The sequence below is a fragment of the Octopus bimaculoides genome, chromosome 25, assembly GCF_046866305.1.
Source record: "Octopus bimaculoides isolate indiv1 chromosome 25, ASM4686630v1, whole genome shotgun sequence".
Taxonomy (NCBI): domain Eukaryota; kingdom Metazoa; phylum Mollusca; class Cephalopoda; order Octopoda; family Octopodidae; genus Octopus; species Octopus bimaculoides.
In genome coordinates, this window is record NC_142952.1 from 4,041,587 (window position 1) to 4,059,086 (window position 17,500).

At 38.5% G+C, this 17,500-nt stretch overlaps 1 protein-coding gene across 2 annotated transcripts in view; it reads right to left on the reverse strand.

Moving 5' to 3' along the window:
- Nucleotides 1-17,500, reverse strand: part of LOC106879810 (uncharacterized) — a 144,404-nt gene that overhangs the window by 66,366 nt on the left and 60,538 nt on the right. The window contains exon 1 of one of the 2 annotated variants that reach the window (XM_089341834.1): nt 15,355-15,490. The exons of the other annotated variant lie outside the window; for it this stretch is intronic. The gene's annotated coding sequence lies outside the window, so the exon portion shown is untranslated. Of the gene's footprint in view, nt 1-15,354; nt 15,491-17,500 lie in introns of those variants that run through there. 2 annotated transcript variants of the gene reach the window in all.

Here is a 17,500-nt window from a genome sequence, read left to right on the forward strand (position 1 = left end):
TTTAGTAAATAAGAAACTATATAAGCATCTTTTATCTGTTTCTTGTTTCAGTCATTGGACGGCGGCCATGCTGTTGCAACTTCTTGAAGGGTTTTAGCCGAACGAATCGACCCCACTACTGATCTTTTTAAAGCCTGGTACTTTTTCTATCGGTCTCTTTTGCCGAACCGCTGTGTTACAGGAATGTAAACAAACCAAATATAGAGGAAGCAAAACCTCTGATGTCGTCCTTTAATTTTCCCTCTTTTCTTCTTCATCTTCAAGAAGGATTCTGTCTGAAACGTTGGATACTTCATTCTCTATGAAAAATTCACTGTACTGTTTCTGCTTTCATGCTTATATATTTGTATATATGAATATGCATGTATGTATATGTATATATATATATATATATATATATATATATGAGTGTGTGTGTGTATATATATAGGCAAACATATATACATATAAATATATACATATATATACATTACATATACATATATATATATACATTACATATATGTATATATATATATATATATATATATATATATATATATATATATATATATATATATATATATATATATATATATATATATTGCATGTCTGTGGGTGTATGTGTGTGTGTGCACGCGCGTGTAGTATACTGATATGCATGCGTGAAACACGAGTAGAAAAACAAAGTCTCAGTTTCCATCCCCTGCAGCATATCTTGGGCTCACATCTCTCATTTGTCTCACATAAATTAACCTATATGTATAGAAACCCCCACCCACCCACCCACACACGCACACACACACACACACACGCACACACACACACACACACACACACACACACACACACACACACACACGCGTGCATACACACATGGTAGAAGTTAACTTGTGGCGAATAAGACCATTTTCTAAACACAGTATATTCATACAAATATCACAAGTCCTAGAAGTTCCTGTGCGCGAATTTATTTGGAGTGGATGATGTGTTGCGCAACACCGAACCCGACTTTCTGGTGCCACCAGTTCGAAACCCAGTGGCACAACAGACGCTGGGACAACTAGAAATTGATTGCACTTCAGATTTTCTTTAATATGAGTTTTTCCCTCTCCAAAAAGGAAGTTTCGACGAGAGCTAGAGCTTCTCGGCTCCCAGTTGTTCAGATGCTAATTAAACCAATGGTGGGACCCTAACAGGTGCTGGTACTCAGAGTTAGAATTGGCCTAGGAACGCTAGTGGCTAAGAAGTGGATCCACACCCCTCAAACCCTGGAACTCACGTACTACGTGATACAGTTTAAAGTCATACTCATGGCAAGTATATATATATATATATATATATATATATATATATATATATATATATATATATATATATATATATATATATATATATATATATATATATAGTGAGAATTTACAAAAGAGCCAAAGACGAAGACGGGTGTGTAAACAACAAACAGGTGTATTAGTTTAACGCTCGGGAAGTGAGAAAGTCTTTTACGTTTCGAGCCTACGCTCTTCGACAGAAAGGAACACTAAACCATTTTTATTTTCTCTCTCTGCTTGTTCTGTGTTCCTTTCTGTTGAAGAGCGTAGGCTCGAAACGTAAAAGACTTTCTCACTTCCCGAGTGTTAATCTAATACATCTGTTTTTTGTTTACACTCTCGTCTTCGTCTTTTGTTTTGTTTTTTTCTTTGTAAATTCCAACTATATATATATATATATATATATATATATATATATATATATATATATATATATATATACATAGAGAGGGAGAGAGACGCTACATTATAGTATATACGATAACACATGCCAACACACACGATAACATACGCACGTATAAACAATGCTCACACAATCATCTACACATACACATATACACGCACTCACACATACACACATACACCACAAGCACCACACACTCACAGAGACACACTCAGACACACACGTACCTGCACGCTTAGATGTGAAGCCACACAGAGAGACACACACACAGATGAGCTTCCATCGATTAGTAAGCTGTCTCCTCTATCCACCGCGCCACTGCGTCATCGCTTCCCTCCACTATTACACTCGACTTGAGACTAGAAACCAATAAAACCAGCTGATACTTAACTCACACATCTCACCTCTGCTTCTCATATTTTGGCAAAGGTTGAATATATTACGCTGACATGTATGTAGGTATGTATGTGTGTGTATCTGTGTGTGTGAATATGTGCGAGTATGTGTATGGGTGTCTGTATACGTGTAGGTATATTTATGCGTGTGCATGTGTATATATATATATATATATATATATATATATATATATATATATATATATATATGTTATATATATCTGTGTGTATGTGTGTAAGTGTACGAATAAACGAGTGTATGACTGTCTATGTATATGTGTGTGTATATCCTTGTGTGTGTGTGTGTATTTGAGTATATCCTTGTGTGTGAGTGCATGTATGTGTCTATATTCATGTATATATATATATATATATATATATCAGTTATATATATATATATATATATATGTATATATATGCATGTATATATATACATATTCCTATAAGTATATATATGAGTGTGTGTGTATGGGTGCTTGTGTATGTGTGGATAGGTGAGAGTGTACGCAAGCGCCGTCTACACACGCTTACTGACAATACACTCATACACAAGGACGTGCACTCTCTTAAATAACAATATCAATATTTATGGATGTTTATCTATGCCCGTTCTTTTACATTCTTTCATTCTTGTACTGGTTGCGGTCATTGAACCATGGTCAGGATGGGACGCTACGTCCACTCTATGTGCGCGTAAATATGCGTGTGCGTGACTGTGGATATATATATATATATATATATATATATATATATATATATATATATATATATATATATAGTTCAAAAAAACAATAACAAAGAAACAAAAAAACAACAAAGTGAGGACGTGATATGGATAGTATTATTGGACGCTCAGGAAAGGAAAGAGAGAGTGTATGACGTTTCGGGCGTATAAACAATATATGAGTATATGCATATATATGTACATGTATGTATATACGTTCATCTACATGTACATATAGATACATAACTGGGTACATGACGTGGCAAAAGAACAAGGACAAAATGGTAAACAAGGTGCAACAAACAAGCAGGCCACATAGAAACATCCCCTTCATCAGCTGCCACCATTAAAACTCCGGCGTTTCGAAGAATTAAGGCAGTACGCATCGTTAAAATGGTGTGTGTGTATGTGTGTGTGTGTGTGTGTTTTTGTGTGTGTAGACGTGCAATGGCCCAGTGGTTAGGGCGGCAGATTCGCGGTCGGAGGATCGTGGTTTCGATTCCCAGACCGGGCGTTGTGTGTGTTTATTGAGCGAAAACACCTAAAGCTCCACGAGGCTCCGACAGAGGAGTGGTGGCGACCCCTGTTGTACTTTCTCTCACTCTTTCTTCCTGTTTCTTGTGTAAAGCTGCGATGGACTGGCGTCCCGTCCAGCTGCGGAGGGGGGGGGGGAGAATACATACGCCATAGAAACCGGGAATCCGGGCCCATGAGCCTGGCTAGGCTTTCAAAGGACGCATAAATAAAATATATATATATATATATGTATGTATGTATATATGCTCAAAATGGGGAGTAGATAGACACCCGACAACTGATGAAGGGTCATTTCTCAAGGTTTACTTGTCCTGTATACGAATATTTCCCTTTGTTATTTGCTTTTGTAATTGGGATCAATCAGTTGTTTCTTTCCTGTTACATGTATTTTCCTCTAGATATATATTCATATATACCTACGTGTGTGTGTATGTGAGTGTGTGTTTCTGTTTGTATCCGTGTTTGTCCCCCCACCCATCGCTTGACAACTGGTGTTGGCATGTTTACATTCTCGCAACCTAGCGTTTCGGCAAAAGAGACCGATCGAATAAGTATCAGGATAGCAAAAGAAAATTAAGCCCTGGGATCGATTAGTTCGACTAAAATTCTTCAAGGCTGGCTGGAGTCTGATGAATGAAAGAAACAAAAGATAAAAATACGTAATATCCTACAATAAACCTCCATCTTACTTTTGTGAGTCATCTGTAGCGCTGAACTCCATTGCCTGGTCTCCTTTGGGAATCTTGACTTTTATCTTAAGAGTCTTCAAGCTAAATTTTGACAGTTTACCAACAGATAAAGCTGGGTGTCATTTTAGTACATTTTCTTAGTAGAAACAAGTTAAAAGTGGTTATAAAATAAATAGGCGGTGGCAAGTTTACTCAATGAGCAAACACTACTTTTGCTTTGCTACCCGTTGTGTTTCTGCGGTTTGCTGAACAAATCTAAAACCTGGCTGCGTAGATTTTAATTTAAACCTACTCACAAAATTGCAAGACACGTGAAAACAGTGAAGCACTCTCTCTCCTCTCTTTCTGTCCCTCCCTCTCCCTCTCTTTTTGTCTTTCTCTCTCTCTCTCTCCTTCTGTCTCTCTCGGCCCTTCACTCATAAACGTACAAACCGAAACGCAATAGCATAACACAAATAATTAGAAAATGGAGAAAACCACAAATTAACCAACACATTGATTGGACCAGGTTTATAGCTTATTTTTTAATGCAAAGCATGACATAAGATATCTTACTGATCGGTTGCCAAAATGCAGTCTATACATAAATGCCAGAATAAAATTCTTCATCTTTATGGGGCATTCGAATTAAGGCAACGGATCTTCATCAGAGTGAAAAACAAGAGCTTACAATATAAACAAAAGGAAGAAGGAAGAGGTAAGAAAACATGGCTGAGACAAATAGTCTAGAAGCCCAATATGTTAAGAGCAAATAATTTACCATCAAGGGGCTACGGGGTCGGTAAGTAAAAGAGCATGACATAGCAGAATAGACGTACGCACATACACACATAGACACACAGACATACAGAGACATACATGGACCCCCCCCCCCCCCCGAACATCACATACGCATACTCAAACACCCAAACACAGACATACACATACAGACACATGCACACACACATATACGCAGACACAGACACATTCACATACAAACAGATAACACACATATATAGATACACACACACACACATACGCACACACATAAATGTACACATACACAAAAGTATAGAATAAACAATTTCTTACCAAATTTCTCTTCTTCAAACTCAAAACTGTCTTGATCGGTCTTCTAACCAAAAGGAAGGGAAAAACGGAATAATTCTAATCCAGATTAAAACGTAGTCTTCTACTTGGAGAAAACAGTGAATGATTTGCCGTGGTTATCACGAACATCAGATCTGAATTTTAGATCATTACAAGAACAAAGAGATACAGTTTTCTGGAAGGATGGAACTTACGAAGATGACTGTCAAAAACAATACATCGCTGGAATAATGTTCATTAGTAAATGATCAGAAGACACACACACACACAGATCTCTACCCTGACATACTAACAGGTCTTGTCAATGAGAGGTTTATCAAAGATAATAACTGAAATCGTGGTTGCTTAGTACTTTGCACCAATTGATAACACTTCAATTGATAATCAGACATATATATATGTAAACTTACACATTTCCTCATATATTGAAAACAATTTTTGAACCTTATTGGAATCTCATAAGTGGGGTCTACATAGATTTTTACCAATTCCAAAGAAATGAAGTGCTGTTCCGTTTATATATACACATCGAATCTACTATTTTATTCACGTAAATTCACGAGAATCTCTGTGAACTAAACCGTTGTGTTTTCCCAAATGGAGGCAAATACCTTTCTCCATGTGATCGGCTTGAAAAATTGTTAAAACATTAAGATATTTTCCTACTGAACCCGGAGCCTTGTGTACATACACACACACACACACACACACACACACACACACACACACACACACACATATATATATTAAAAATGGGGAAGGGGCCAGTTTATGAGATTGCCTTAAGTTTCCCGTCCATAAAGTGTTTAGCTTTATGGCGTATTGTCAGATCTCAAAAACCTGTTGGTCCATGACCTCTTAAAAGATATTAAAAGATATTTTTAAGAGGTCATGGGCCAACAGATTTTGGGGGTCTGACGATACGCCACGAAACTAAACCCTTTATGGACGGGAAATCTAAAGTAACCCCATAAACTGGCCCTCCATATTTTTAAAATATACAGCTCTACATCTTAGAGTGTGCTTCTTTCGGATTCATGTTTTCTACAAAATACACACACACACACACACGCACACATATATAATAATATAAAGCACTGTATACAATAATTTCATTATTATAAATTTTGATATATATTCTTGTATATATTATTCGATCACATGATTTTATTTTTCCTTATATCTCTTTCTATTGGATAAAGATATACTGAATGTATATGTGTATAAGTATGTGTGTGTATGTATATATATATATATATATATATATATATATATATATATATATATATATATATATATATATATATATATATATATATATATATGTGTGTGTGTGTGTGTGGTGGTGGTGGTGGGGCTTTGTGAGTCCATGTGTGCGTGCGTATGAGCTTAACCGTGTGCATACATCGGTAGCTGTGTATGAACGAGTGATTGTCGTGTCCAAAGTCAACAAATTTCAAGCGAGCGAGATTGTACAGAGATATCCAATTACCTTATCAGTGTGTCAGGCAAAAGTACTTCTAAACTCCCATTGTGACATGAGACCTGGTGCCAGCCGTAGATCCGATCTCATTATACCAGTGTTATACATACACAGGTTCACACACACACACACACACACACACACACACACACACACACACACATCTCTCTCTCTCTCTCTCTCTCTCTCTCTCTCTCTCTCTCTCTCTCTCTCTAACTCTTCGAAACGCTTAGTTTTAGAATGGTAGCAGCTGATGAAAGAAATGTTCTCTATGTGGCCTGTGTGTTTTCTGTACTCTGTTTATCATTTTGTCCACGTTTTTTTGCAACGTCAACCAATGAATGCATCAATTAGTTAATTAATTTAATTTAATAATTAGCAGCCTGAAATTCTAAGGAATGTTCAACAACTAATTGTAGCGTGTTTATCACAAAGAAAATAATGTTAAAATTATTGCAATTAAAAAGACGGTGACCTGGCAGAGTCGTTACCACTCCGGGCGAACTGCATCGTGGTATTTCGTCTACCGCTACGTTCTGAGTTCAAATTCCACCGAGGTAGACTTTGCTTTCCATCCTTTTTGGGTCGATTAATCGTTAACACGCCAGGAAAAATGCTTAGCATCATTTTGTCCGTCTTTACGTTCTGAGTTCAAATTCTGCCAAACGTGACTTTGCCTTTCATCCTTTTGAGGTCGATAAATTAAGTACCAGATGAGCACTGGGGGTGATGTAATCAGCTAGTCCCCTCCCCACAAATTCCAGGTCTTGTGCTTTTCACAGAAGGGATTATTATTATTACTATTAAGGAAGTCAGTTAGCATAATCGTTACCGCGCCAGGCGAAATGCCCAGCGACATTTCGTCCGTCTTTACGGTCTGAGTTCAAACCCTGCTGAGAGGGATTTTGCCTTTCATCCTTTCGGAGACGATAAAATCAGTACCAGTTAAACACTAGGGTCAATGGATTCGACTTACCCCATCTTCCAAAATTACTGGTCTCGTGCCAGAATTTAAAACCAATATTATTATCATAACTATTAATATACCTGACTGGAACAAGCTGAAGATAAAAAGATGGAACCTAAACATTCACGTCTTCAGTTTGACTCGTTTGAAGGAAAAGCTGTATCACACACACACACACACACACACACACACACACACACATCAGAGTAGTAAGGACCCTTTCAATGCAGGCTGTCACTTCAATCGCACTTCATGCAAGCATCTAGCTAACCGAGCGCTCACAAAAACAGCGCCTACAAATACACGTCATTAATCAACCAATTAATGCATCAATTAGTTAATTAATTAATAATTAGTAGCCTGAAAGTCTAAGGAATGTTTAACAACGAATTGTAGCATGTTTATTACAGAGTAAATTGTATTATTGCTGTTATTACCATTTAGGTGGAGGCGGCGAGCTGGTAGAATCGTTAGCGCGCCGGACGAAATGCATAGCAGTATTTCGTCCGCCTTTACGTTCTGAATTCAAATTCCGCCGAGGTCGACTTTGCCTTTCATCCTTTCGGCGTCGATAAATTAAGTACCAGTTGCGTACTCGGGTCGATCTAATCGACTGCCACCCTCCTCCCCCAAAATTTCGGGCCCTGTGCCTAGAGTAGAAATAAATGATTATTACCATTAAGCTGGCAGAATCATGGGCACGCCGGACGAAGTGCTTAGCGGTATTTCGTCCGTCTTTACGTTCTGAGTTCAAATTCCGCCGCGGTTGACATTACCTTTCATCATGCGCACACACACACACACACTCATACACAAACATATATGATTATTAGCACTTCTCTTCCTCCACCAAGATTTTGAATATATATATATATATATATACACACATTTATATATCGACCAAAGCTTTGTGAGTGGATTTGGAACACACACACACACACACACACACACACACACACACACACACACACACACACACACACACACATATATATATCGGTGCAAGATGTGCACTCAGCGATGTTCTTAGTACGCGATAGGTGAACCGCGATGTTCTTAGTACGCGATAGGTGAACCTCGATGTACTGAGTGCGCGATAGGTGAACCGCGATAGGTGAACCACGATGTACTGAGTGCGCGATAGGTGAACCGCAATATGGCGATGGATTAATGTATATTTATTTCAATTGGCTGTCGAACGTGCATATAATTAATATTTTATTTTATTCTCCCTGCAATTATATGCAGTTTATAAACACCTTAATGAATCCTATGCAGAAAATCTGTTGCCTATACATCATTGATTCATTTATCTTATCGGTTTATTGTCTCTCCGAAGCATAATCAATTATTCATGCGTCTTCTGTGCAACCAGACATTAAACGACGAAGGCATGCAACCTGCATATGTGAAATATCAGTTGTATTCTAACCATGCTGACCAGAAGGACAGATCCTTATCATATTCCTTGGAACTTCAGGACCCATTCGGATAAAAAAACCACCCCAACCAAACAAAACATTGATCTCGGTTTATCAGCGGTTATTGAACGAGATAACGTCATGGTTATATCATAACAACGATATTATGTTATTTCGTCGCAGAGGATGGTGAGTCACATGCTGCAAGAGAGAGACATTGCTTCGACTTGGTTACTGATAATGCCCTCATGATAATAAGGCGTGAAAGGCCGGATACGTTATCTGGACCACCAACGTTAAACATCTGCTCTTTCATATTCTTCCATGCTCTGAATTTTCTGTAGAAAAGGACGAGTCAACTGTTGCAGCCAATCAATGTTTAATGATCTCATATCTCTTCTCATTTACTTGTTCTAACGTTTCTTATTTCTCTATTGCCCACAAAGGGCTAAACACAGAGGGGACAAACAAGGACAGACAAAGGGGTTAAGTCAATTACATCGATCCCAGTGCGTAACTGGTACTTAATTTATCGACCCCGAAAGGATGAAAGGCAAAGTCGACCTCGGTGGAATTTGAACTCAGAACGTAACGGCAGACGAAATACCTATTTCGTTATTGCCCACAAGAGGCTAAACATAGAGGGAACAAACAAGAACAGACGAACAGATTAAGTCGATTACATCGACCCCAGTGCGTAACTGGTACTTAATTTATCGACCCCGAAAGGATGAAAGGCAAAGTCGACCTCGGTGGAATTTGAACTCAGAACTAAAAAACAGACGAAATACCGCTAAGCATTTCGCTCGGCGTGCTAACGTTTCTGCCAGCTCGCCCCCTTACTGCTTTTATAATAATGTTGGAGCTTTTTGTATCATCTATATCGTACTGAATGTAGGATGCTTGTCAAAAGGCAACTGTACTGTGTGTTGTTCGCTTTGTCGGAATGTTTGTTAGAAATTATAAAATATATTTTTGCAACAAAACACTCCACCTTCCGCTATCTTTATTGCTATAAATCATGAAGCATGATATCTCTTTCCTTAGCAACATATCCAGCAAACTTAATAATCTTAATTCGTTATTGCCAGGAAAGTAAAGAAAAATAAAAAGAATTAAAAAAACAAAACAAAAACAAAAACAAACAAACAAAACAAAGACCGCTTGTTGACTGCAAAACGTCTATCGCTGCTTTCATTTCTAAATTGGTACAGATAATCTAAGATGGATATTTCCAGACATTAGTTTTACCAATTCCAACACGATAGGATTGCTTGAAATATAAGCTGGTTGTCGTGGGATATAATTACCTATCGTGACTATTGACAATCATTGTCTGACATCATGGTACAGTGATTCCGCGATATTATTACCGTTGCAGTCACTGTTCCACTTTGGCAAAGCGACCCGTTATGAAGGCTGTCCTTTAGCGAGACGATGAACAGGAGGAATTAATAAAATTAGCGAATGAATAATGAGACAACACGATGAGATATCGACTTCATGAGAAACAACAAATGTGATCAGTGGCGTTTTTTAAAAATTTATTTATGCGCCCTTTAGAAGCATAGCCACGCCCATGGGCCTGGTTTCCTGGTTTCTATGGTGTATGTGTCCCCCCCCCCCCCGGCTGGACGGGACGCCAATCCATCGCAGCTTTACTCAAGAAACAGGAAGAAAAAGTGAGAGAAAGTTGGGGCGAAGGAGTACAACAGGGGTCGCCACCACCCCCTGCCGGTGCCTCGGGGAGCTTTAGGTGTTTTCGATCTGTTCGACAGAAAAGCTTGAGGGCGATGCACCAGCAGCCCAATGACTTAAGTAAACGATAAAAGACAAAGATTTAATGTTACTACTTGATAGTTCTTTTATTAAAGAACCTCGTGATGCAAAAAGCTATTAATTTTTATAGTATTGCATTTTAAGAATTAACAATTTTTTAATATCTTTCTGAATATTTTGTTTAAAGATAGACGATGAAAAAAAAAAAATTCCGTATGAAAATGTGAAGGATGAGATCAAAAAGGTTGAGATATACTTAGTCACTCATTTCCTGAGAAAAATTGACTTATTGCTATTTATAGTATACACAATCTGACGCAGGGTTGACTTGGCTTGTCTAATTTGCATAATAGTGCAAGCGCTAGCTAAGTGAATTAATTAAAAGCAACACGACGCAAAGAAGAATATATATATTTTAAACCTTTGTTGTGAAAAGTAGACAGACTGTCAATATTCAGAGCCAGGCTGCAAAGCTACAATTACTTTTACTAAAAACGCATACTCGTAAGTTTACCTTGCATTACTATCGTAATGCATTGTAGCAGCTTCATTAATGAGCACATACACACGCATACACCCACCACACACACACACACTCACACACACAAACATATGCATTACGTACATAGACAACTGCACGTACACATACCAACACATACACAACTGTAGGAAAACATACAGCAATACATAAATACATACACACATGCTACAAATACACACACACACATTCACACACACCCACTTCTTACACACATATCATAGCAGATCCCTACGCACACATATAAAAACACGCACACAGACAGACACATGAACGCCCCCCCCCCACACACACAGACAGACACACACATATACATACACACACGTACACACACATCGTCTGGGCTGTCGTTACTGTGTATTAAGTCCCTCCCTCCCTCCCCTTCCCGCCACGCCACACTCTGATGACGTCACAATGTGTAAACTAATGCACGTGCGCGGTGCAGCCAAGTCAGCATTTGTGATGTGTTAACATGCAGCAGGTGGTTGTGGTGGTGGTGGTGAGAGGCGGTGACCCCGATAATGGTGGTGGAGTTGGTGGTAGTAGTAGTAGTGGTGGTGGTAGTGATGGTGGTGGTAGTAGTGGTGGTGGTGGTAATAGTAGTGGTAGTAGTGATGTTGGGCTGGTGGTGGTGGTAGTAGAAATAATAGTAGTAGTAGTAGTATTGGTGGAGGTGGTGGTGGTAGTAATGGTGATAGTGGGGGCTAGTGGTGGTGGTGGTGGTGGTGATGGTGGGGGAGGCAGGTGATGGTGGTGGTAGTAGTAGTAGTAGTAGTAGTAGTAGTAGTAGTAGTAGCGGTGGTGGTGGCGTAGTGCGTGCGTGTGTGTGAGACGAATGGGAGTTGTCTACGTGGAAGGTGACAGCCATAACATCGTGGCACCGCCATTATATTACGCACACACACATACACACACACACATTCATACTTATACACGCACGCACACACCCACAAATTTGCAGGCGAACATACAAAGAGTATTGTAAAGATGTGAAACTTTAATTTCGTATGTGAAGACGCTTAGCTTAGTGCTTAGAGTATTCGGCTTACAATCGTAATGCCGAGAATTCGAATCCCAGCGGCTCCTTGTCTCCTCAAGCAAGCCATTTTATTTCTCGTTGCTCCAGTCCACTCTGCTGGCAAAAAACGAGTTGTACCAGTAATTTAAAGGTGGTAGCTACGTAACACTGGATATCCCTGACAACTACGTTAAGGGGTTCTCGTGTCTGTAGAGTACTCAGCCATTTGCACATGTTTATTTCACGCCAACCAGGCCTTTCGTGATGCCCTAAAAGCCAGGCAATTTTCAGCATCCATCGTATACATACAGAGTGCGATGGGTAAATTGTCGCCATTTAAAATTTTAATTTTGCGCATGCGCATTGTCTGTTTTTGATTTTTTTTTTCGACTACACGGGGGTCAATCTGAGGACACGTGATCAAAATCAAACATCCAGTCAATATCATGGGGCTTGGAGTGATCACTAGCGACGGCGACGTTATGCTCCCCTTCATCTTTCCACACGGCCTCGCACTCAACACGGAGGGGGCCTACATCAAGTAGGCCTCCGTGTTGAGGTAGTGCTGCCCTGGGGTCAAGAGGGTGGCTGCTGGAACACCCTATATCTGTCAACAGGATTCTGCACCATTCCACACAAACAGGAGAACCCAGTGCCTGGATGCGGTTTAAGAGTCAAGTTTTGACTGCATGGTGGTATCTTTTAGATACCCTTAATTATAATTATATATATATATATATATATATATATATATATATATATATATATATATATATATATATATATATATATATATATATATAGTTTACAGTTACAATATCTGACAGACTTTGGCCTCCAGGCTTCGCACCAGCAGTCCATGAGGAAGATGTTAGTTTTCTTATTCTTTTCCGGTTTCTCGTTCCACTTTTTGCTTCAACCTTCTTCGCGCTTTCTTTTTCAGCTCGTTGTTTTTCATCTCGTTTGTTTCTCTCATGTTTTTTTTCTTCTCGTAGTCCAGCGTCCTGGTTTGTAAATCTATTTAACCTATGAACTGAGCTTGAAAGATTGCTTGGAGACACACGTCAGAAAGTGGGTTTCTTTCAAATTCGGTCTACCAAGTCCGCTCACAATAATCTGGTCGGCTCGAGTCTATAGAAGAAAAAAAAAAAGATTGCCGAAGGTGTACACGCTGTGGGACTGAAACCGGAACCTTTGTGGATGGAAATCAATCTTCTTACCACATAGCCAGACCTGTTTAGAATGCGGTATTTTAAAGTTCCTATTCAGAGGTTATATTCTTGTGGTTGAAAGGTAAACAGAAATTACTGAAAAAAAAAGTTGAGCAAATTTACTTTCAAAAAAATTGCCATTCAGTAAATGGAGCGAAAACTGGTTAGAAATTTTTGCTGTATTTGGGAGCACATCGTGTTAGAAACAGCGTTTAAATCCCGCTCAAATATGAATTAGGTTAGCAAAGATTCTGAGCAAATGGCATTCTCTGACGACTAGAATATAAAATAGAAAATGTGACATTGAAGAAAATGGTCTCTGAAACATTATACTTCAATGGAACAGGATAGTCACGGTAGTACTGTCATCATTTATAGGTTTGCCGGGTTGAGAGCGATTTGGAGGTGAACGCCTACTATTGAAACGACAATAACAACAACTACCACAACAACACCAACAACAACAACAACAGTAGCAGTAATTACTACGACGATGACGCTGACAAGAAGAACAACAACAACAAGATCTCAGGCAGAAAAGAAAATAAAGGAAGAATGTGTTTCGGTTTAGGTACCGGATTTTGGGTTTGCTGGGTGGGGATGGGTGGGGCAATTGTCTTACGACGTCAAACGGTAGATTTTAGGGGCTAGTGGAGGATCAGGAAGTTACACTCCTTTTTTTTTTTGCGGGGGCATGCTTAATTCATTTCGATTGCATGTCAGCCCTTTCGAGATAACCCAAAAAATAACTGTCTCCTTTTCAGCCCACACACACACGTGCACAAACTCACAGATGTATATGCGTGTGCTGTCTGTCTGTCTGTCTCTCTCTGTATATATATATATATATATATATATATATATATATATATATATATATATATATATATATATATATATACATACATATATATATATATAGTGCGTGTGTTAATTTGGCAAAAAGAAAATGACCATCCCGAAATACAACAATATCTGTTTCAACACACGATTTCTCATCAGGAATTGATAAACGTATATATATATATATATATATATATATATATATATATATATATATATATATATATATATATATATATATACACGACAGGTTTCTTTGAGTTTTCATCTTCCAAATCCACTCACATGGCTTTGGTTGGCCCGAAGCTAGAATAGAAAATATTAGCCGAAGGTCTGATCCCAGAACTATGTGACTGGAAAGCAAGCCACACAGCCCAGTCTGCACTTGTTAAATCTTGTTTAATTTATTCGAATCACTTAAATATTTCAAAATTTTCATGAGATTATTTTCGAAAACGGTAGTTCTTGTATAGTCTTGCATTCTGACGGCGAAAATTGCATTCATTTTTTCCCCACCCCTATAGATTAATAATAAAGAAGTTGCGAGCATCTAAAGTTATGTAATTTTAGCTAATCGAAAGCGTTCATTGCCAGCATATCCTAAGTCGAAATTGTCAGTTGACATGAAAATTAGCAAAAACAAAAAAGATAAGACTACGAAACAAAACCTTTACGTGATCTCTCGACCTGCTAGAAATAGCAACTAAATCTTGCACAAACTACTCCATAATATCTAAATGCCGGAAAGGACGACTAATTATATAGTCTCATGGGGGTTATTAGGTTTTCATTCTTAATTAGAATACTTATGCATCGTGACATTATGTTGAGCACATCTTTGTAATTAATACCGACTGTGTGTTTTGATAAACGATTACGTCCGTAATGACTCATTCTAATTTGAATGTTATTAATATCACTGAAAAAGTGGAAGCATTTGGGCTTACCTCAAGCGAGCGAATAAACGGTGTTGTGGCACTGTGTATCACCCAGTTTGTCTTTCTGATGCTATAGTATAGTGCACGAAAGATTTGGCCGCCATTTATAGCACTCTGTAGAGACGAAATCGCATGAAAGTTTCAGCTTCGTTGAGTACGCTGTTTTCATGGGAACAAACAGTCATGACTTCCAGTGTGTCCGGCAATGGAAGCTTTTGATTGGGTAAACTAGGAAAACACGAATGTGACCTTCGTTATCAGCATGCTTAAGTACATCTGCGTAAAAAACTTGAAAGCAATCAGGTGATAATACTTCAAATGTCTGGAGTCGCCGAGAGAGCACCGGACGCCCAAGATGCAGCACTCTTCTGGTGTGGCCATGTGGTAAGAAGCTTGCTTCCTAACATATGGTTGCCGGTTCAGTCCCACTGAGTGGCACCTCAAGCAAATATATTCTACTATAACTTGGGGCCGACCAAACATCGTCAGTGGATTTGGTTGACGGAAACTGAAAGAAGCCCGTCGTGTTTATATATATATGTGTGTGTGTCTGTGTGTTTTGTATCTGTGTTTATTGTGTTTATCCCGCACCACTGCTTGATAACCGCTGTTGGTGTGTTTGTATCCTCGTAACTTAGCGGTTCTGCAAAAGAAACCTATAGAATAATGCTGTTGTTAACACACATGAATGAAAACATATATTAACAGGGACCATAATCGTCCGAAGAGTGCCGATCGAAAATTCTTAATACTGACGCGTCAGTTTCGGTCATTTCCGTCGCCTCATCAGTGAAGCGAGCTCGACTTCGGTTCTTTGAGGACTCGCTTCGTGAGTATCTATGTCTGTTTATTATCCAAATAATTGGATGAGTTTAGCGATTCGCTAATGAGTATATATATATAATTAATATAAACGGAAGTTTGCAATGTGTCACAAAAAAAAAAAAAAAAAGGATAATTGCAAATGTCATTAAATGCAACTAGGATGTTTAGAAAACTCATACAATGCTAGAAATGAGAGCTAAAACGCTACGAAGTCGAGCTGTCTTAACTGATGACGCGACAGAAACTGCCGAAACTGATGCGTCAGTCTTAAGAATTCTCGATCGGTACTTTTCGGACGATTATGGTCCCTGTTCATTCATGTGTGTTAGCTACAGCATTAGAGCGTTTTAGCTCTTATTTCTAGCAATGTAGGTGTTTTCTAACACCCTAGTCGCATTTAGTGATATTTGTAATTCTCCTTTTTGGTGAAACATCGCAAACTGCTGTTCATATTAATTATATACTTAAACACGGACACACACATACACACCCATATATATATATATATATATATATATATATATATATATATATATATATATATATATATATTTATCTTCATACACACACACACATATGTATATATTTACAACTGCAACATCATCACAGATATGTCCTAATGAACCAGAATGTGACCTGCACTTTAAATAGTGTGTGTGTGTGTGAGAGAGAGAGAATGAGTATGTGATTGTGTTTCTGTAGAATTTATTTATTTTTTCGAGAAATGATGATTCATTGGACAAAACGTTGTAACTATAATTGTGACAACACCCTGTCCATGTGATCCAATTCATTCACGAAGGTACTTGTGTACACCAACGATAACAACTGCAGATAGTACAGAAAGTTGTTATATAGGGTTCATGGAAAATACACTTGAAACCAGATGTTAATACCGCACCCATTACATCAGAACTACTCCGCTTTGCTATCGCAATAAGTCTGGAAAATAAAATTCGTGAGATTAATCAATAACCTTATAAGCTAAAACATCGTAGCAGCTGCATAAGTATTTTCAAACGGATGAAAGACATGCAACAGTGTTTGACCCGTTTGAAAATAGCACATGGCTCCTGTCGCTTCATATGCTTTGCCAGAGCCTGAAGAGACAAGATTTTTTTTGCTTCCTTTTGCATTCAGCTGGTTTATTTTTAGTTTGCTCTGTTTGTTTTCTGCTCTCTAGTGCTTATCTTTGAGATGCAGGTTTTCGTAACCCTTAGCCTGAGCGACTGGTTCATGTGACAACAGGGCATGTCCACACGTTTGTGAGCCTGTGGATCATATGTTAAGGGACCAACTCTCCACCCTAATCACAGGAATATTTTCTACT